Source organism: Dermochelys coriacea, chromosome 6, assembly GCF_009764565.3.
Source record: "Dermochelys coriacea isolate rDerCor1 chromosome 6, rDerCor1.pri.v4, whole genome shotgun sequence".
Classification (NCBI taxonomy): domain Eukaryota; kingdom Metazoa; phylum Chordata; order Testudines; family Dermochelyidae; genus Dermochelys; species Dermochelys coriacea.
In genome coordinates, this window is record NC_050073.1 from 108,278,154 (window position 1) to 108,299,944 (window position 21,791).

At 47.6% G+C, this 21,791-nt stretch overlaps 1 long non-coding RNA gene across 1 annotated transcript; it reads left to right on the plus strand.

The window, feature by feature from the left end:
* The first annotated feature begins 17,456 nt into the window (after positions 1-17,456).
* LOC122460802 lies at positions 17,457-17,981 on the plus strand. The gene is made up of 3 exons (XR_006282313.1): positions 17,457-17,558; positions 17,678-17,782; positions 17,931-17,981. It is a non-coding gene; the product is annotated as an uncharacterized LOC122460802 (long non-coding RNA).
* The last annotated feature ends 3,810 nt before the right edge of the window (positions 17,982-21,791 follow it).

Genomic DNA, 21,791 nt, shown 5'->3' on the forward strand with positions numbered 1-21,791 from the left:
GTTTATACCAAAAAACCTATACCACGTAGACAAGGCCTAACTAAAATCCCTCTGCATCAGCATCTGTGTATGATTTCTTCAGTTCCTGTCCTAAACTGTTATTTTGTGTTGCTGCTAGAGCTGCTGAGTTCTTCCACCCCCAAGGTGGCTGCATTTCAGTGGTGGGTGAATTGATATAATTTGCATATCAGTTTTCCTTGTCAATGACAGGAACTGTATTCACTCATTTGTTAGCTGAAGTTCCCAATGCCTTAATAGAATAAACAGTGTTCATACAGTTCATGTCATTTGTGTGCAATAGTTGTTTTTCCCCCCTTTAAAGATAGTCAATTAAATAACAATACTTTATCCCCATTTTATCCAAGGGGAAGCTGAGGCATAAAGAGATCAAAGACTTGATCCCTGCAAAATGCTGAGCTCTCTGGCCTAGATCCAGCACTTTTCACATGAAATCAGCCAGTGATTTTTGTGTGTGGAGAGAAACAGGCCTGGCAGCAAAATATTTCAGAGTCCTTGTTTGTTTCCCTGACAGCTTTTATCATTGAGAATATCTGAATGCAGATTTCATTGCATTCCCCCCCATCCCCCCCGCCAGCCCATTTCACAAGATGGAATCCTAAGCAAGTATTTATCTTTCTCTGTTTTTTATTGAAATGGATGAACTGCTCCGATTTCTCCTGCCATCCCATTCAAGTTTGACATTTTTTATGAGAACTTAAAAGAGCCACCTTGGAATTTTTCATGTTGCTTCCTGAGGTCAGAGAGCAAATATTTTAGCAGGAAAACAAAAGAGGGGACCCATCATTTTTACATCCCTGACATTCCAATGTGCCTCTTTACGATGTCCACACTAGTTCCACTGAAAAGTCCAGCATGAGATGTTTAAATGGCTTTATTTTCTGCATCAGAGACAAGGTGGGTGAAAGAGACAAGCTCTTTTACTGTTGGTGAAAGAGACAAGCTTTTGAGCCACACAGAGTGCTTCTTTAGGTCTGGGGAAAGTATTAATAGTGTCACAGGTACATACAAGATCAAACAGCTGTTTTAGCATAGCTAGAACATATTCTAAGGGACCTTTATGCTAAACTATCTGTTCCATCTTGTGTTTAGCTGTAGCACTCTTCAGTCCTGAAGAAGCAACAGAACTCACCAACAGAAGTTCACCAACAGAAGTTGGTCCAATAAAAGATATTACCTCACCCACCTTGTCACTCTAATATCCTGGGAACGGCACCAATATTACTTTCTGCATAACATTCTGGGGACTAGTTAAGTGCTCAATTAAGAGTGGGACTAAGAGGCACAACCTTTCCACAGCTCCTTAGGACGTGGCATCAGGAACAGTATCGTAAGTATGTATCCTCATTGATTTTAAGGCCAGAAGGGACCATTATAATCATCTAGTCTAACCTCCTGCATAACACAGGCCAGAGAACTTTCAGCATGGACGTTTACTTATTTATCACTAGATTTTTATAGCTGGTACCTCTCAAATACCCTAAGCACCCCAAAAATTCATGCAGCAGTCCTTCTCACGTGTTCGGAATTCATTATAGAATAACTTACCAATGGGCAGATCTTGGATTCTGAATGTGTGGAGATGCGTGAAAATGTATGCAAATTTGCAATCTCCTGGGTTGTCAATAGAACTGGTTGGCAGGTACAGTAGGGAAGTAGCTCTGTTTAGTTTATTATTTTTTGTTTTAGTCTTTAGATGACCTAAGCTTTTTTCAAAGGCTTGGAACTTGGTTTTATGTCTTTCACAGGTTCTGACAAAATGTGACAGCTCATAGATAGTGTTTAAAGACATTACATGTCTGTCTCCAGGATAATGACCCACTGGAACTATTCAGATGAAGTTTCCTTTGCAGACAGATTAAATGTATTTTACAGGGGTCCCAAACATTTCCCAGTGCTGATTGGTTCACTTGCCTAACCATTGGCATGAATGGGGCAGAAAAATAGATTCAAATGTCAACCTCCAAAAGGCAAAAGTTTTGCAACAGTCAGTTGATTCTGTTGCAGTTTTGGTAGCGAGGTTGGGCAAAGACATTATGGAGCAGACACTTGACTAATTTGTCATTCTGGGCTACCAGCCCCAACTGCTGGTGAATGGACCAGGGGCCAGAAATGAGGAGAGGGCCTCAAATAACAGCCCTCTACAATGCACAGCATCTCTCCTGGTCCAAATGGAGACAGACCCTGAGCAGTCAGATGGAACCGTAGAAGCCAGACAGCACAGCTAGGAAATCTGAAGTCAAAAATGGGAAGCTAATATGTGCTACCAACAAATTCCTTTTCCCTCATGGAGCCTCCCCTGGGAGCCACTCATAGCAAAGACAGCAGCAGCATGGGAGCGGAGCTCAGTAGCACCATGGGGCTGGAGTGGGAAAAGTAGGGGGGAGGTTTGAGGCCAAGGGATGAATTATACTAGTGGCTTCTACAGTTCCCTTATTATCTGTATTATGGTAGCACCAACAGGCCTTTATCAAGACCATAATCCCATTGTGCTAGGTGCTGTATAAACCTACGATACCAGACCTTGCCCTGTAATGGATACAATCTAAATAGACAGAAAGGTGGAGGAATGGAGTATAATGAGCCCCATTCTGCAGGGACAGAGAGATGATGAAGCCTGGATCAGAGCTTGTGAACTGAACTCAGAGCCCCGATTTCTAGTCTACTGCCTCACACCGCAGCTCCTCCTTTCTGTAACCCCCCTGAGGTGTCACCTCTTGGACCCCACTACCTTGAAGGCTCTTTTAAGTGCCAAGCCTTGTGCCAATGTGTGTGCTGGGCCCAGGGATTGCTGTTGCCTTCAAAGCTGCCTTGCCTCACGTTGTGAGGATTGGTTAATGTTGGAATAACACACTGTAAAAATACAACGCTGCTATAAGTGCTTCATAACCTTATTACTTGTTGCATCCTCTCTCAGAGACAACTCCCTGCTAGGACCAGGGGCAATCATGCATATACTTCAACACAACAGCCAACAACCTACTGACAGTTCTTGAGAAGGGGGCATGTATCTGCCATGAGCTGGGTGATGACCACCAGCTCCATTTCATAACAGATACCCACCAGCCTTTATGTGGTAGCAGCTTTAGCTCACTGTTGGGACAGGCTAGGTTGTACCCACAAACTAGAAGGGGAAGACTCCATAGCCCATTCCCCAGCCACCAATGAGCCCCTATTTGTCCCTATAGGGTACGTCTACACTCAATAAAAAAACCCTGGCTGGCTTGTACCAACTGACTTGGGCTCGCAGGGCTTGGGCTTTTTAATTGTTGTGTAGACATTCAGACAGGAGCTGCAGTCCAAGCTTAGAGAGCCTCCCAACTCACAGGGTCCTAGAGCCCAGGCTCCAGCTCTAGCATGAATATCTACACTGTCTTATCCTGAGCCCCAATCAGCTGGCATAGGCCAACTGCAGGTGTCTAATTGCAATGTAGACCCACCCTGAAAGACCAAGATGACGGAGCATGAAAACGCCCAAACTGCCTAACTATCTACATGGAAAACTGAGCATGGGGTAGCAGCCTTGGGACTCATGGGTGCTGGAGGTCTAGGCCTGGCTGTTTCTGGGACAAGTCACTTTCTCTCCCTGCCTAATTCAGATGGTAAGTGGTGCAGAGCAGAGACTGCCTGGGCCCAGGTGATTGGTTGTCCTTTGTTAATTTCAACTGAAAACAAATCACATTTAAAAACAATTCCAACTTTGCTGGTTTTAGTGACAGAGGAGAGCTGAAATGGTAAAAACAATACAGCGGAATGCTTCAAATGTGCTGGGGGCCCTGGCAGAACTAGTGCTGTGAAAATAAAACTAACAAGCCAATGAGCCCTCCTGGGTACTGAAAAGAAAGGAAACTGGGACGGGAGGAGTGGTGGAGAGGAAGAGACAACCACTGAACACGGCCAAGCCTCAGCCTCTTCCCTTCGTAGAGGTGGGGGCAGCGAGGCCATCGATCTTACGGAACGGTTGTTGTTGCCAGTGCTGTACTTCCCATAATGTTAGATGCCATGGTAACAGGACGATGTAGCTTGCCAAGCTATTCATCTACGAGCTCAGAATTTCACATTCACACTGGCCTCCTGCATCAATAAGCACTAGCTCATTGGAGGAGAGTGCGCCGTACAGCCCCCCTCATAAAACATGCTCCCACACAGCTGTGTGCTGCAGGATTCAACTGCCAAGAGCAAGGACACCTGCCACAAACACACCCACGCTAGGAGAGGAGGGATGGCAAAGGGATTAGAGTGCTAGCTGGGGACTTGAGACACTTGGGTTCAGTTCACTGCTCTGCCACGGGCTCCCTGTGTGACCTTGGGCAAATCACTGAAGGCCAAAGGTACGGAGGCATTGCTCCACTGAGTGTTAACTCCTAGGCACCCGGCTGCCCAGTGGAACCCCCAGCCCTTGGTTGGGTGCCCAGCCTCCCCATACAATGCATGGGCAGATTAAGGGATCCTCAGAGGCCAGTAGGGAGGGAACTAGCCATCTGTGAACTGCAGCATGTAGCTGGTGGGCCTGAGTTGGGCACCTTCTGCCTCTTGGGAACGTCAGCCTTGACCCTCCTCCTGCAGTTAGTGGCCTAAACCAGGCCAGCCAACTCAGTAGCCTACACCCTGGAGTGGATGCAGCAACAAAGAGAACCATAGCCTGGTGGATCAGGCCCTTGGAACCTCAAGTTCAAAATCCTGTTTTGGCTGAGTCAGACCAGGGACTTGAACCTACATCCCAGGGGAGTGCCCTAACTGCTGGGGAAGAACATCAGGCTGCAACTCCATGAATATTGACTTAGTTCTTTAAAGTGCAGCAGCCCTCCCCACGCATACATACCAGGAGAACTGGTGAGCAGTCCACCAGTGCGGTGGTTAGGGCACTCATCTCAGCTTTAGGAGCCCTGGCTTCATGTTCTGCTCCAAATCAGGTAAAAAAGCGACTTGAAGTTGGGTCTCCCACATGCCCAGTAAGTGCTTTAAACACACACACAACGGTTTTGTCACAAAATGCTGATCTGCTGCCTAAGCTCCCTCATCTGCCATCCATTGTGACAGGAACTGTTCAGGAAGAACAGGCGGGGGAGAAAAGGAGGGGGAGTTGCATTGTATGTAAGGGAGCAATATGATTGCTCAGAGCTCCAATATGAAACTGGAGTGTTGAGAGTCTTTGGGTTAAGTTTAGAGGCGAGAGCAACAAGGGTGGTGTCATGGTGGGAGTCTGCTATAGACCAGCAGGATGAGGTAGACAAGGCTTTCTTCAGACAACTAACAGAAGTTTCCAGATCACAGGCCCTGGGTCTAATGGGGGACTTCAGTCACCCTGACATCTGCTGGGAGAGCAATACAGCGATGCGCAGACAATCCAGGAAGTTTTTGGAGCGTGTTGGGGACAACTTCCTGGCGCAAGTGCTGGAGGAACCAACCAGGGGCCATGCTCCTCTTGACCTGCTGCTCACAAACAGGAAAGAATTGATAGGGGAAGTAGAAGTGGGTGACAAACTGGGCAGCAGTGACTATGAGATGGTCTAGTCCTGATAAAAGGAAGAAAGGAGAGCAGCAGAATACGGACCCTGGACTTCAGAAAAGCAGACTTTGACTCCCTCAGGGAACTGATGGGCAGGATCCCCTGGGAGGATAATATGAGGCAGAAAGAAGTCCAGGAGAGCTGGCTGCATTTTAAAGAAGCCTTATTGAGGGCGCAGCAACAAACCCTCCCGATGTGCATAAAGAATAGCAAATATGGCAGGTGACCAGCTTGGTTTAACAGAGTAATCTTCGGTGAGCTTAAACACAAAAAGGAAGATTACAAGAAGGGGAAACTTGGACAGATGAGTAGGGAGGAGTATAAAGATATTGTTTAAGCATGCAAGGCTGTAATCAGGCAGGCCAAAGCACAACTGGAGTTGCAGCTAGCAAGGGTTGTGAAGGGTAACAAGAAGGGTTTCTACAGGTATGTTAGCAACAAGAAGCTCAGGGAAAGTGTGGGACCCTTACTGAATGGGGGAGGCAACATAGTGACAGATGATGTGGAAAAAGCTGAAGTACTCAATGCTTTTTTTTGCCTCAGTCTTCACAGACAGGGTCAACTCCCAGACTCCTGCACTGGGCAGCAGAGTATAGGGAGGAAGTGAGCAGCCCTCAGTGGTGAAAGAACAGGTTAATGACTATTTAGAAAAGCTGGACATGCCCAAGTCTATGGGTCCAGATCTAATGCAACTAAGGGTGTTGAGGGAGTTAGCTGATGTGATTTCAGAGCCATTGGCCATTATCTTTGAAAACTTGTGGTGATCGGGGGAGATCCTGAACGATTGGAAAAAGACGAATATAGTGTCCATCTTTAAAAAAGGGAAGAAGGAGAATCTGGGGAACTACAGACCAGTTGGCCTCACCTCAGTCCCTTGAAAAATCATGGAGCAGGTCTTCAAGGAATCCATTTTGAAGCACTTGGAAGGTGATCAGGAATAGTCAACATGGATTCACCAAGGGCAAGTCATGCCTGACCAAATCTGATTGCCTTCTATGATGCGATAACTGGTTCTGTGGGTATAGGGAAAGTGGTGGACGTAATGTATCTTGACTTTAGTAAAGCTTTTGATATGGCCTCCCACAGTATTCTTGCCAGCAAGTTAAAGACGTATGGATCGAATGAATGGACTATAAAGTAGATAGAAAGCTGGCTAGATCGTTGGGCTCAACAGGTAATGATCAATGGCTCAATGTCTAGTTGGCAGCTGGTATCAAGCGGAGTGCCCCAGGGTTCAGTCCTGGGGCTGGTTTTGTTCAACATCTTTATTAATGATCTGGACAATGGATGGATTGCACCCTCAGCAAGTTCACAGATGACACTAAGCTAGGGGGAGAAGTAGTTATACTGGAGGGTAGGGATAGGGTCCAGAGTGACCTAGCCAAATTGGAGGATTGGGCCAAAAGAAATTTGATGAGGATCAATAAGGACAAGTGCAGAGTTCTGCACTTAGGATGGAAGAATCCCATGCATTGCTACAGGCTGGGGACCGACTGGCTAAGTGGCAGTTCTGCAGAAAAGGACCTGGGGATTACAGTGGACGAGAAGCTGCATATGAGTCAACAGTGTGCCCTTGTTGCCAAGAAGGCTAATGGCATATGGGGCTGCATTAGTAGGAGCAGTGCCAGCAGATTGAGGGAAGTGATTATTCCCCTCTATTTGATACTGGTGAGGCCACTTCTGGAGTATTGCATCCAGTTTTGGGCCCCCCACTACAGAAGGGATGTGGACAGATTGGAGAGAGGCCAACAGAAGGAAAAGAAAATTATTAGGGGGCTGGGTCACATGGCTTACAAGGAGAGGCTGAAGGAACTGGGCTTATTTAGTCTGTAGAAGATAAGAATGAGGGGGGATTTGATAGCAGTCTTCAACTACCTGAAGGGGGTGGGTTCCAAAGAGGATGGAGCTCGGCTGTTCTCAGTGGTGGCAGATGACAGAACAAGAAGCAATGGTCTCAAGTTGCAGTGCGGAAGGTGTAGGTTGGATATTAGGAAAAACTATTTCACTAGGAGAGGGTGAAGCACTGGAATGGTTTACCTAGGGGGTGAGGTGGGGGCTGGTGGAATTTCCTTCCCTGGAGGTATTTAAGGCCTGGCTTGACAAAGCCCTGGCTGGGATGATTTAGTTGAGGTTGCCCTGCTTAGAGCAGGGAGTTGGACTAGTGACCTAATCGTCTATGAGTCTAACTGCAGCTAAGGCCTGCTGGTGAGATTAGCTTTCTCCTGCCTAATGTGAGGTGTCTTTGTAAATAATGGCAACAGCTAGAAATTTAGATGCCTAAAGATTAGGTGGCAGCTGAGGTGCAGTCCTAACAAGGTCAGTGGGACCTAAATGGTGAACCCTTAAATGCCTTTGTAGTGCGGTCCTGTGGACCCAGGTCATGGTCTATCAAAGGGGATACTAGCACAACCCTACCCACAGAGGTGTCGTGAGGATACATGCATTAAAGGTTGTGAGGTACTCAGCTAATATGGGACTGGGGGCCACCTATGTTAGAGAGATAGCCCAGCCCTATGCCCATTGAATTCGTGGGACCCTCAATGGAAGCCTGATCAAGTCCTCTGTCTCCCTAAGAGTAGGCCCTAGATGGACTGAAGCAGTTCTGTTGAAGAGGTGCTTGCATATGTGATGGCAAACAGTGTGTGTGTGGGGGCGAGGTGGGGGCTGTATTTTTCATTATTGATTTGGCTACCTGGCTCCTCCTTCTCAAGCCATGTTAACAAGCTGCTGAGAGGCCCATGCGCTGAGCTGCCCAGCTATCGGATACCAAAGAGCACTGCATTGCTGGCCACCCGCAAACTAGCACCCGTTCCTCAGGAACAGGCAGTTTTGGAACTGACCTAGAAAAGAGAGACTGAGAGAGAGAGTGTGTAAATCAGAAGAGCATTTTGGGAGGGGAGTACAGGGGAGGGTGGGTGTTGCCTGGTTTAGGACTAAAACACTCATCCAGCCCAGAATCACAGCCAAGCTATTCCAAAGCACATGAGATGGCAAAGCCTCTGGCAGAAGCCACCATGCTCATGTGCCCTGCTGGCTAGTCCACAGTCCCGAAACATGCTTTCCAGTCTGCATTCAAGGCCAAGGGCCATAGCTTGGCTACAAGACTCACACTGGAGGGGGCCATCCAGGGATGATGTGACCCTCTGTGCCGCAAGCTCACGATTTCATGCTTAGGGAGGGCTTAAAATGACCCAGGACAAACCACAGCTAAAGATAAGATTATGCAATGGAGGTCATGGACATCATGGATTCTCTCAGCTACTGTCAGCAACGGGGGGACCTGGAGCTTCCAGGCACCATGGGCAACGGGGGGAGAGGGGGCACCTGGAGCTGTTAGCTGGTGTGGGCAGAGAGGGCCCTTGAGCTCTGAGCCGCCAGGGCTGTGGTGGGGTCCCGGGGCTGTCAGCTGCTGCGGCAGTAGATTCTGGACCCCCCCCTGCAGTGAGGCTCAGGCTCTCATCACTCCCCCCACCCCAGGGCTTGGGGTTTAGTTGTCCCCCTGTCCATTCTCCCCCCCGCCATTATTTTCAGTAAAAGTCAGAGTGCTTACGAGCTTCTGTGAATTTTTGTTTATTGCCCAAGACCTGTCCATGACTTTTACTAAAAACAAAAATCTTATCCTTAGCCATGGCCAATCTAGGCACTGTAAGCAACCCGCCTCCCTCTGGTGGCCCCACCTGCAGTCAGTGCTTAGCAGAGGGAGCAGGGGCAAAACCAGCATGGAGCCCACTGTGCAGTGGAGGGATGGCTCACAGAGCCGGGGTTGGGAGAGCGCCCCTTGGGTGGAGCGCACACACCTGTGGCTTAGGACGGCACGGCAGGAGCTCCTCTGCTTGGGGACCTGCCCCCTCCCTTCATTTCCCAGAGTCCTTTTTCCAGGGGATGCCTCACTCCATACGTGGTGCTGCCAATGCTCTCATATGCTGCCTGCCCTAAGGCCATCCCCCTGCCCACGTCTAGACCCCTAATCCCTTGTTCAGGGCCCCCCCATTCTAGCATGCTGAGATGCCCTCCAGCTCTCGCCACTGTCTCTGCCCTCCCAAAAGAACACCAGTGCCCATCCTGAGCCAGCCCCCCCCCCCCCAGCACTGGCTCCCCCGCTGAGGCTGTTTATTTCCCTTTCTTGCTCAATGCCCCTGACTGCCCTCCTCCTCTAGCTGCCCATCAGAGAATGCACTTACCATGGGGTCCGGGTCGAGGGGGTCCATTGCCGCTTGGCTGGCTCTGAGCTGCCTGCAGCTCTCTCTGCTCATGCACCAGACATGATGAGCAGACTTTATACTGTGTAGCCAACCCAGCATCACCTCGAGCTGCCAGAAGACACCAGTGGTGGCCCCTCTCTTCGGGGACATGTGGCTCTTGGCTACTTACCTGGGGCAGAGCCACCTGTGGCCATGGGCAGGTCCTGTATCAGGCCTGCTGTACCTAGTGGTTAATCCAGCCCTGCCTGAGTAGGGTGACCATATTTCCCAAAGAGAAAATGGGACACTCTCCCCAGCCGCTTGCCTGAAGGCCCCGCCCCACTCCAGTGCAAGGCTGTTGCCGTAGCTGGAACCCTGAGGCTCCCCGCTCCTCCTGCGTGCAATTTGCGAGGCTTTTGCCTGTCACTGGACCCCTGCGGGGCCCCCTCAGCAGGCTGTTGCCCGTGGCTAGAACCCTGCTTATTATACCAATAAAATAAAAACCAGCAGGATCTTATTAAAGGGGAAAAGGCAAAATGCCACATTTATTGTGAATACAGAAAGAATCATAGTAAGCAGTTATAGTTATAACATTCCATTCAATTTCATATTTATTCACACATTCATTCCTACACACACACAGATTCTGCAAGGTTGTTATCATAGTTACCAGCCTTAGAGTTGCTCATGCCAAGCCACTGGCCAGGTGGCCTGAGAAGGGAGCAGGGCTTTGTCAGATGCTCATCTGCTGCTCCTGGAAGTTGGTTTGCAGAATCAGAGCCCCCCCCCCCCCCAAAGTTCTCACTTTCTAGAGTCCATTTTTATAGGAATTTCTTCCTATGCCAGTCTATGGGTGTTACTTCATCATGCTGGTGCTGAACCAATAGCGGATGGCACTTTCCTGATGGCTCCGTGCTGCCAGATGTTATCTTGTTCTCCCATTCTTGAGGCTGTTGGGTGGAGTCCAGTCTGCCCTCCGGGGGTCCTCTGGTTATTTCCACTTGACGCTTTCTTCAGCCAATGGACACTGGATTCTTAAGCTGGCACCTCCCTGATCATTTAGTTATTATCCACATATATCTTCTATCTCTATTTTAATCACAATTGTTAACAAAGTGAGATGAATACAACAAAAGGGTGGGGAGTCTCTGGGTGCTGTTTCTGTTGTTACAGAGTATTGCTTTGAGTCTCTCTCTCTCTGTATGAGTAGTTGTCGTTACAAAGAATTGTTTTGAGAACAGACTCTGTCTTAGAATGTACTAACACAATTAGCAGCTTGCAAGTTTCACACATAGAGGGAGAGGAACAGTAACAAAAACCAAGAGACCTCTTAATTAGTAATACTCTGGAATTTAAACTATGCGGAAATCAAACAACTCATTTGTGATTTTAATACAGAACTTCTTTAATATGATCCAACATGCTGCCCCCGCCCCTCCGGCCCAGCTCTTCCCCCGCCCCCCGCTTCTGTGGGGGGCTGGCTCCTTCCTTCACACTGTTCCAAAAGTGGGCATTTGTCCTGTTTGCTCTTGCCAACTGATGACATTGGCAAGAGCAGCAAATGCCGCCTTTTGAAATAAAAGTGGGGACGGCCAGGACAGGTCCTAGCCAAAACAGGATATATGGTCACCCTATGCCTGAGCAGGTTCTTCAGTGCCTAATGCCCACGTGTAGATAACTGGCCTCACCTGTATAAACCCTTAGCCAACTTTGAGTCAAGCAACACTACAGCTTTACCAATACCAGAATGAGTGGGCTTGGGGTTGACCAAGAGGGTTAGGCCACTCAGTGATTTTTGTAGCCTGGTGGAGGCCTCACACATGAAAGGTGGCAGCTGGGGAAAAAAACATCCCATAGGCCCAGAATTAGTTGTACTGGGGATGCAAACTGCCACATGAGAGGAGTAAGGCTTAGGCACACTGCAGACTGCTGTAGTCAGCCTATGTGGGATGCAATGGAAGCACTTGGGGGTCCGTGTCTCCTGTTTCCTCTTTGAATAGGCATTTCTGAGGTGAGGTGTGGGGAGGGTGGGGGAAAAAGCAATCAGCCTTGCCTTTCATGTGCCCAGCTACTGCTTTGTGCCTCAGCCGCTTTAAAGGCTCTTCCCTTTGCTCTCGCTTTTGGGGTGCTTACTCTGGCACCCTTAACGGGCACCGTGACTGCATAAAGCAGGCTGTTGCCAACTAAGCGATAAACTGCACATCCTGTGACCGAGTACCAGGAAAGGAAACCAATAATAAGAGGGATCATTGCAAAACATGGCAGCAGAATGACACCACTCGACTGCATCAGCTGAAAACATCCTCTGCATTCCGCCGTGTCTGATTGTGATTTTACTCTGTGCCGGGAAAGGACATTTGTAGCTGAGGCGATCTGGTTTCACAAAACACGCAGCAGAATGCAAAGCAGGCAAGAGAGGAAGGTTGTCTCTTAGCACAGATCTACATTGGTTAACCACTTGGCATTCAGGCGCCTAGATTTCCCGCTAGTGAGGATTAATTTGAAATGCATTAGAAGCTCTAGGTCACTTGCAGGAGCGGGTTTAATTAAAGCAGAGATCAATTTTGTCAGCATGCTAATAGAGCACAGTCTGTACTCTTCCTGCGGGAGCCACGTTCCGCTAGCCCATGAAGAAATGTTGCAGGGACTCTGTAGTTTACACAGAAATGACCCGAGGGGGACAAAAAGCCTCAGTGTTGCTTGCCAGGGCCAGGCTGGTGCTTTAGTACCAGAGCACTGCTGCCATGATGCCTTCTCCTATGCCCCACTGTATACTCCTGGCCCATGGTACAGAAAGGGTAACAAAAAGGGTCTCATTAACCTAGTGGGATTCTGCAGAACCAACATAAAACAGGGATGTAATTGGATTTGTACAATTGCTTTGATAATCAATTCCTTAATTAGATTCTTGGACAGGGTTGCTTAGATTGCTCATGCAACATTCGAGTATCCGATGGCTTTGTTAAACTCTTGGGGCTAGGTTTCAGAGTAGCAGCCGTGTTAGTCTGTATTCGCAAAAAGAAAAGGAGTACTTGTGGCACCTTAGAGACTAACAAATTTATTTGAGCATAAGCTTTCATGAGCTGTAGCTGTAGCTCACGAAAGCTTATGCTCAAATAAATTAGTTAGTCTCTAAGGTGCCACAAGTACTCCTTTTCTTCTTGGGGCTAGGAGTTGGGATTGCCCACTGTACTAGACTAATGCAAAATATATTACTGTTAACAGCAGGTCTGCTGGAGTCCTTGGTTCCCAGGTTAGCATAGCATTCACAGTGTTAATGGACATCAACTGGCATGTTGTCAGTGTGCCTGCAATGGCTCCTAGAAGCTTCTCATAATTCAGATTAAAATCATTTTGTTCAGCATCCCTTATGGCATTAAGAAAAGGAGTACCGGTGGCACCTTAGAGACTAACAAATTTATTAGAGCATAAGCTCACGAAAGCTTATGCTCTAATAAATTTGTTAGTCTCTAAGGTGCCACCGGTACTCCTTTTCTTTTTGCGAATACAGACTAACACGGCTGCTACTCTGAAACCTTATGGCATTGCAGCACTTGGATTCTGGTTTTATGTTCAGTTCTAGCAGGAGATGGCAGCATCTGACAAGATTTGCTTAGTCAACATGGAACAGCACCACTGAGATGAACCAGATGGCTGAGCTGTTTCAAAGTGGTCCGCAGAAAAGTGGACAGCTAATCCCATCAGAATTCACCACCCAACACTGTGGCATCTGACTTCCCTTTCTAAAAATCAGTTTGTCTGGCTTTTCCAGTTTCCTTGGAACTAGGTCAGAGCTGGACTGGAGGCATATGCCATAGGGAACAAACAGTCACTGAAAAGGTGGACTGTGTGATCCGATAGAAGGGGAAAGCGCTCTGAAACCACTCTATAATCTGATTTGTCATAGTTCAATGAAATGTTTACGGCAGATATGATATGGAGCCGAGTGATTTCTGCTTCTGTAGTCCTTCTCTGGTTGAACTGCTGAACTGCAGCTCTAACTTCCTATTATTGCCTCCCACAGAATTGCTCAGACCCTAAAACAGGGCTTAATTTGTAATGAAAGAGGTGCTGAGGCTATGAACTGCAAAGCCTAGAGGATCAGGCCTGACAAGCCCTGGCACAAATTAAGTGCTGCCCTAACTAACCCTTTAAATGTTGTATGCAGTGTAGTTGTAGCCCTGTCAGTCCCAGGATATTAGAGAGACAAGGTGGATGAGGTAATGTCTTTTATTGGCCCAATTTCTGTTGGTGAGAGAGACAAGCTTTCCAGTTTACAGAGAGCTCTTCAGGTCTGGGGAAGGTACAAGGCATATCACAGCTAAATGAAAGGTGGAACAGAGAGTTAAGCCTAAATCATTTGCACATATTGTACGGGAACATTCAAGATAGAGTGGCCCGTTAACGCCTCTGCAGTCACAGGACAAAAGGAGGAGGTTAGTGGGTTAAACTGTCTATAGGACAGACTTTACAGTGGCACAGGTCTCCCCTGTGGCCGCTCTAAACTGGTGGGAGAGAGCGCTCCCGCTGGCATAATTAAACCACTTCTAATGAATGGTGGTAGCTGTGTTGGTGGGAGGACATCTCCCACTGACACAGTGCTGTTCACACTGGCATTTTTGTTGGTCAGGAGGTATGTTTTTTTTCACATCCCTGACTGACAAAAGTTTTACCAATAAAAATGCTAATGTAGACAAAGCCTTACAGATTGTTGTAATAAGCCACAAAGCCAGTGTGTTTGTTCAGTCCCTGATTTTAAGTGTTACGAAATTTCACAAAGCCATCACTCTATATTGGACCCTACAGTCCACATCCTCGAAGGAAACCTGCACAACACAGTCAAACGATGAGCCTGGGAGCTTAAAGTCATAACTTTGCTAGACACTAAAACCAGAGACTGAACAGAGACACTGGATTTTTTGGTTTATTACAACAGTCCTATGACTGGAGAGGTGTTAATGGGCTACTTTTCCTTGAATATGTAATAACTACTTAGGCTAAAAGAAAAGGAGTACTTGTGGCACCGTAGCGCACTCTGTCCCACCTTACATTTACCTGTGATGTGCAGCATACCTTCCCCAGACCTGAAACAGAGCTCTGGAAAAGCTCTTCTCTCTCACCAACAGAAATTGGGCCAAAAAAAGATATTACCTCACCCACTGTAGCCCTTTAAAATGTTGACATTCAGCATTTTTCTGGCATAACACAACAAAATTCTTAATGTCACTAAGGCCCTTATTGTCAAAGGGATTTAAGGGCCGAAAAAGGCAGCTAGGTACCTAAGTCCACCATGTAGGTGCCAATGACATTTTCAAAGGCGCAGCTCAGATGCCACCTAACCCCCCGCCCCCCACTCAGCATTTTCAAAGCCGCTTAAGCACAGCTAAGGAGCAGCTCGGAGCCCTTACTGACGCTGAAGCCCTGGCGATCCGGAGCCAGGATTCTCAAAGGAGGCAGGAGAAATGCTGACCTCACCGGGGATCCACTCATGTCGATGTGCTCTAAGACCTGATACCGGTCAGCAGAGGGCCTGATGCAGGCCACTGACAGGAGGAGGGGCCGGGGGTGGCAAGTTGGAGGGCCCTGTGGTACCCATGCTCTACCAATTTAAAAGGGCCCAGGGGCCCCCGCCTCCACCTCCGGCGGCGCAACAGGGCTAAGGTGGCTGACAGCTCGCCCGCTCGGCTTCCAGAAGAGGCCAGCACGTCCCTGCAGCCCCCGGGGAGGACGTCTCCTCCTGCTCCTCGAGCTGCGGCCAATGGGAGTTGCAGGTGCGGTGCCTGCGGGCAGCGGTGCGTGGAGACCCCTCTGGCCCCCTGCCTAGGAGCTGCTGCCAGACGGGGGGTTGCTTTCAGGAGCCGACCGAGATAAGCTCTGCACCCCAGCCCTCTGCCCCAGCCTGGAGCTCCCCTTCTGCACCCCAACCTCCCTCCCAGAGCCCGCTCCCCCCTCCTACACCCCAACCCCCTTCCCCAGCCCAGAGCCTGCCCCCAAAGGCTCTCCCAGAGCCTTTGGGGGTGGGGGCGAGACTTGGACCTGTTCTGGGCACCATGAAAAATTATACAAACCTGCCGGCCCTGGGAGGGGCAGCACAAGCACCGGCACAAGACAGAGCCAGAGGCATAGGGCCAGTGATGCCAGAACAGGCAGGTCCAGGGCCCTCTCACTTTTTACCAGCCGTAAGGGCAGCAACAGGGGCATACGTGCAGGAACCAGGGGTGCTGCTACACCCCCTGGCTTGACGTGGTTTCCATCATATACAGGGTTTACAGTTTGGTTCAATGGCTCTCAGCACCCCTGGACAGAGGCAGAGAGAAGCTAGCAGGGGGCATAGTCTTGGGGGGAAGAGGTGGCATGGGAGTGGGGCCAAGGGGCAGTGTGAGGGCAGGGCCTCTGGGAGAAAGGGCAGTACAGGGACGAGGACTTGGGGAGAAGGCGTGGTATGAGGGCAGGGCCTTGGGGCAGTGCGGGGACAAGGGACAGTGCAGGGCCTTGGAGAGGTCCCAGGGCCACAGTTCAGGTGCCCCCTCACACTTTTAGGGCACTTGCGATGCCCCTGCATAGGGTAACATAAGGCAGAGCGAGAGAACTAATGAGCGTGAGCAGATAGACAGAGAGATGGTCAGTTTGGGGGGCTAGAGCTTGGTTACCCGAGTGACTAAACTAGCTTAGTGCCTAACTCCAGGAGCGAGTTCACATCCGAGAATCCCAAGTGGAGGGAGATGCCTGCCTGTGGCCTGTCAGCCAGGCACACCAGGTCAGCTACGTAGGTGCCCACACCCTCCTCCCTCTCCTGTCCTCAGCATTTCTCGTCTGGCTAGCACAGGCAGCTGCCCATACCACCGACTGGCATCTGAAAATCCCTTTCTTAGGCACTTATAACGACCCTATAGGAAGCTTAGGCAGGACAGAGCTGCCTAACGGAGAGCTGAAAATGGAAGTGGGCGGCAGGCCACCTAGAGGTTAAGCTTTGTTCCACTCAGCCGAGCAACACCTAAATCCCTTTAAAAATTGGGCCCGAGAGCCTGCATTTGTGTGTACCCAAATTATCTCTGTGTATACATAATAGGCCTGCATGAAGCTGGTCTTTTCAAACACACCACTCAGGGGCTATTTTTTAATGGAAAAAGTTTTGTTCTCAGAATATTTGCATTGCATATTGGATTGGCAGATGCGTTCGATTCACAGGCAGGGAAAGGACTCAAGGAATTAGTAAGGCTACTGGCCTTTCACATGAAGGTCACCCTACGTTAGGGGTGACCAAAATTTAATATAAAAGTTGTAGGTGGCCCCAGCCTAGCTCCTAGTGGCTAAGTATCCACATCGCCAAAACTATTGTCAGTATTGGCACCAACCTGTGCCTTGGAAAAAACAATCTCAGGACAGGGGTCAAACCCTGAGTGGGAGTTCTTGTCAAAGTGGGCCTGCTAGGCCCCAATTATAGTTCTTAGCCTAATTGCTGAGTAAAGGTGAATTGTCACAATGACCTGCTATATAAAATTATTTAAGGAACAATGTCAGGAGACAGAAGGACTGAATTAATGTAAACACAAAGGGTTTTATTGATACCACTCAAGACCAGTGTTAAGATTATGACTGGAAAACAAAAGGCATAGAGAACTGGAAATGAATAGACCAGAATCGGTGCTTCAGAAATTAGGCCTAACGGGCAGGCAAACTAATGAGAGGATGGACCGTTCCATCTATTACCCTTTTAGGGGAGAAAAATTGAGCTTTAAAAATTCTGCAGGTAAGGTGGAAGGATTGTTGCCATGACACCAGGCTTTGATACTCCACTCAGGACTCTTGAACACCATTGCTGCACCAGTGAGGACCCCAGTCTGATACATGTGAGATCCTGCTGTCTTCCCTTCCCTCCCCTCATGTTTTCCTTTCCTTCTCCTCCCCCACTCCCCAATCTTCCTTCTGTCCTGCTTTTCACCTGATTCTGAAATCAGCTGCACCTGAGGGCACCGGCATGGCGAGATGAGACAGCCCATCCACCTCTGCCAGAGAAGGACCAGTGAAGAGGGACCTGACCAGACCAACCAGATGATGTCCCTGACCAGGGAAGGTGAGCCATAGTCCACAACAGCTGCTCTTGTGGCTGGCCTTTCATCTGTTGGTGACTAACCAGTTGTCCTGTATACTGAGATCAACCACCAACTGTATTTCCCCCATCTTTACTATCCTCTCTCTTCTGTGTGTTTTGTCTAAAGCAGGAAACTGACTATCATTTCTGACTCAGAACCGAACAGAACTAACCCAGCCCACCAAAGACTGTTTGACAGAATAAGAGACGAACCAAAATTCACTCTCTCTAAAGAGAGACTGACAGATTTTGAATAATCGTCCAATTCCACTTTCAATACCTTTTGCCTGGCTTTGATTTTTTTTCCCTTGTGTGTGTTAATAAATTAATAAAATTCTAAGCTTTGGCATGAATTTCTATGCGTTTGCCATGGTACTAAGCAGGCTGAGGTCTCTGCTCCTTGTTTAACACTGGTGTTGGACAGTGACAGGGTCATGTTAACTCTGGGCCCATATATTCCATCTAAACTAATAGAACAGTGAAGAGAGAATTCTCATTCCTTGGAGGGTTGAAGTGCCCAACCGATCCTATACCTTTTCCTCCCCATTAAACAGGATCAGTCCGTGGTGCTAACATTTCATGAGCTCCAGATTATTTTTCATTTAAAAAGTTAGCCTGATGTTTTAAGGATGACCCTTCTGGTGACCGGAATGAGAAGCCTGGGCAATTTCTAGTACAGGAATGGGGCATGGGACAGATTGGACACCTTGTTATGTTGAATTAAAAAATGGAATTTAATACTAAGCAATTGATTTGTTTTTAGAAACCTACCCACATAGGCGATGCATGGTGGTGGTGAGACGTGGGTTCACATGCCTGCCCCAGATTTCTGCCAGGGTGGGAGTCAAGAGGAGTGCGGCTGAGGGGATGCGCCTGGGAAAAGACGCTGACACCATGTGTTCCCGCTGAGTCCCAGAGCTGGGAAGAGGGATCAGGCTGACAGCAGGCTCAACAGGGGAGCCTGCCTGGTACATGGGAGGCTGCAGAAAGAAGCTCAAGGCAATGGGGAGGGGTGAAAGCAGCAGGGACCAGGGGCAATGGGGGGAATACAAGTGCAGTTCCCCTGAATTGTGACAATATTTTATTTCATTTTTTCTAAATGCCCTAATCCAGCAGAGTACTTAAACGTGCTAAATCCAAGCATTTGAGCAGTGCCATTGATTTCAATGGGACTACTCCAATGCTTATAATGAGCATATGCTTAAGAGTTTGCTCGATTGGGGCCTTAATGCTGGAATAGAATAATTAAGAACCGGAGAGTCACACTATTAACTTTGTAAAGTTAATAGCAAAAGTGTGAGAGCTGTGAAGCTTCAATCCAAATTCAAGTTCCTAAACTTCAAATACAAACCCAAGCCAGTTCACAAGGGTGTTGGGATTTGGAGTTCTGAACCGGCCCATCATAAAAATAAACCTGAGCTGTGAAGTTGAAATCTGGACCTAGATCTGATCTGCCTCATGTTTCTTTATGTCCTAGTTTTGGTCCATCTCTAGTTAAAAGTGAACTATAAAGAGAAAATTGTAGGCAAGCTCAGAAACATGACTTGAATGTCTCTGTTAACTGGGCTGGGCACAGGAGATTGGGCACAGAAATCTGTTTTAATTTACTTTCCAAAAATTATTTCAAACCACTATCCTCCTGCCATGAAATCTGTTTTTACAGGTTTGCTAATGATGACCAATATTCAGCATTCTGTGATACTACAGATTAACAGAACAGACACCAGTAGAGTTAGCATGAAATTTCTGGTACTTGTGATGCCCAAGAGAGCCAATGTCTTCTTGTAAATCCAGCAGGGAGAGGGGATTCACATGGAGAGGGAAAATAATTTTATAGGGTTAAATTAAAACTGATTCCTGACATAATTATTGGGTACAGATATCACAAGAGCTCTAAAAGAGCACATCAACGAATTGGGTTTGCAAATCTTTCTTCAAATTGATATAGTATACCAGTGCAATCCAGAGCATCATGTGTAGCTCTCTTTTAGAACAGTCTCCATCTGCTATTACATACTATCGTAAAACATGACATCAAAAATAGTTCTAGAAATTAAAACTCCTTTGTCTCGAGTACCTGCCCTGAACCGCACTGCATACTACCAGAAACTTTAAATTGTGCACCCCCACTATCAGCAGTTACTAGTCACCTCTGCTTACCCATGTGCTTAAATTACTCCTGGGGGCATTCTGCACCAAAAAATTAAAAATTCTGCACACAGTATTTTAAAATTCTGCAAATTTTATTTGTCAAAATAACACTACATAATCACACCAGTTTCAATTATTTTGATAATTTATTTCAAAATACCTGTCAGCAAGTATGTCTAACAATTCAGACACACACAAAAATGCTCCAGGAGTAGAGAGTTAAAGAAACATGACAACTCAGTTCCCGTTTCTCTGCCCCCTTCCCACCCCCAGAGCCCAGCCGGGGGGGCCAGATACATGTACCCTTTCACACACCCCCTCCCCCCGAGATCCAGAGGGACAAAAGGCTTGATGTTTGGTCCCAGGCTTGCATGGAATTTCCTGCGCAGCGGCCTCTCCTTCCCTCAGGACATACTGGGAACTGTAGTTGCCAGGAACCCTCTAGCTCAGTCATTCTCAAACTTTTGTAAAGGTGACCCCTTTCAAATAGAAAGCCTCTGAGTGCGACCCCCCTAATAAATTAAACACACTTTTTTATATATTTAACACCATTATAAAGGCTGGATGCAAAGAAGGGTTTGGGGTGGAGGCTGACAGCTCGTGACCCCCCCATGTAATAACTTCGCAACCCCCTAAAGGGTCCTGACCCCCTAGTTTGAGAACCCCTCTACTCCCTCTCCCTCCCCCCCAGCAGTGTCTTATGTGCAATCTGGGCTCTGCCAAGTCCAGTGGACCCTAGCAGCACTGCAGCCCATTTCTGTGGGGGAAGGGAAATTCTGTGCACATGTTAATTTTTTGCAAAATTCTGCATTGTGCAGTGGCACAGAATTCCCCCAGAAGTATTACATTACATCCAAACCTCTGCTACTGAGTGCTGCAATTTAGCACTGTTATAATTAACAGAGTCACTGTTTTTATGCTAAGCCCTTGGAATACAAAGAATGATCAGCCCCAAGAGCAGTAGAAGTGTGACTTTTTTTTTTTAGAAGATGGGTTAGTGTCTGAATACTGCATTTAGAGTTTGTTGTACTCCCTTTGGTCAGCACCTCCAGGGAGATTCCCGGAACACCTTCCCCAAACTGGAGAGCCAGCTCAATTGCACTGCTCTGCACTATCATACAAGAGACACATGTAATCCTTCTGACTGATTAGGGTGCAGCATTGTGAACTCAATTAAGAGTTCCATCCAGGCCTGCATGGCTAGAAGGATAATGGTTGCTATGAGGGTGGTAATGATCAACAAGCAGGAAAAAATCGGATTCCTTGGGAGCACCTATAAAGGCGGATGGAAATTCACACAGGAGGTATGTTAACAATCTAGAAGGGATAAAGTAGAAACTAGGTTTCTTCTAAACTTCAGCTGTAACCTGCCCCATTGTAGCCAAGTACTGCAGCACATGGGGAATTTTAAAACAAAGGGTTGTTCAAAATCCCTCAGTATACTAGACAGTATGATGGGTTAAAAACAACGGAACTTCAGCCTAGGCATTCAAATTCCCACGCTTTAACGTTTTCATAACAGTGTTTCTTTAGAACCACTGCATCTTCCCGACTTTCCTGCATCCATCTCTCCATTTAGAAGATGTTTGAACAGATATTGAAGTCCCTTCACCTACACCTCAATCCCCAAGAAATAATTGTTCTAAATATTTTAAAGATGCTAACATGAATCAGGGACTCAGAAAATGATAATCCTTTCTCAGACGAAGAGAAGTTGCTGCAATTCCAGCAGCACTAGCAAAAGGTTTTTCTTTGCCATTAAACAAGTGCACAGAAATTCACATCTCTTTTGTAATGCTCATGAATGGCGTTTCAAAATATTTCTCATTCATTTTATATC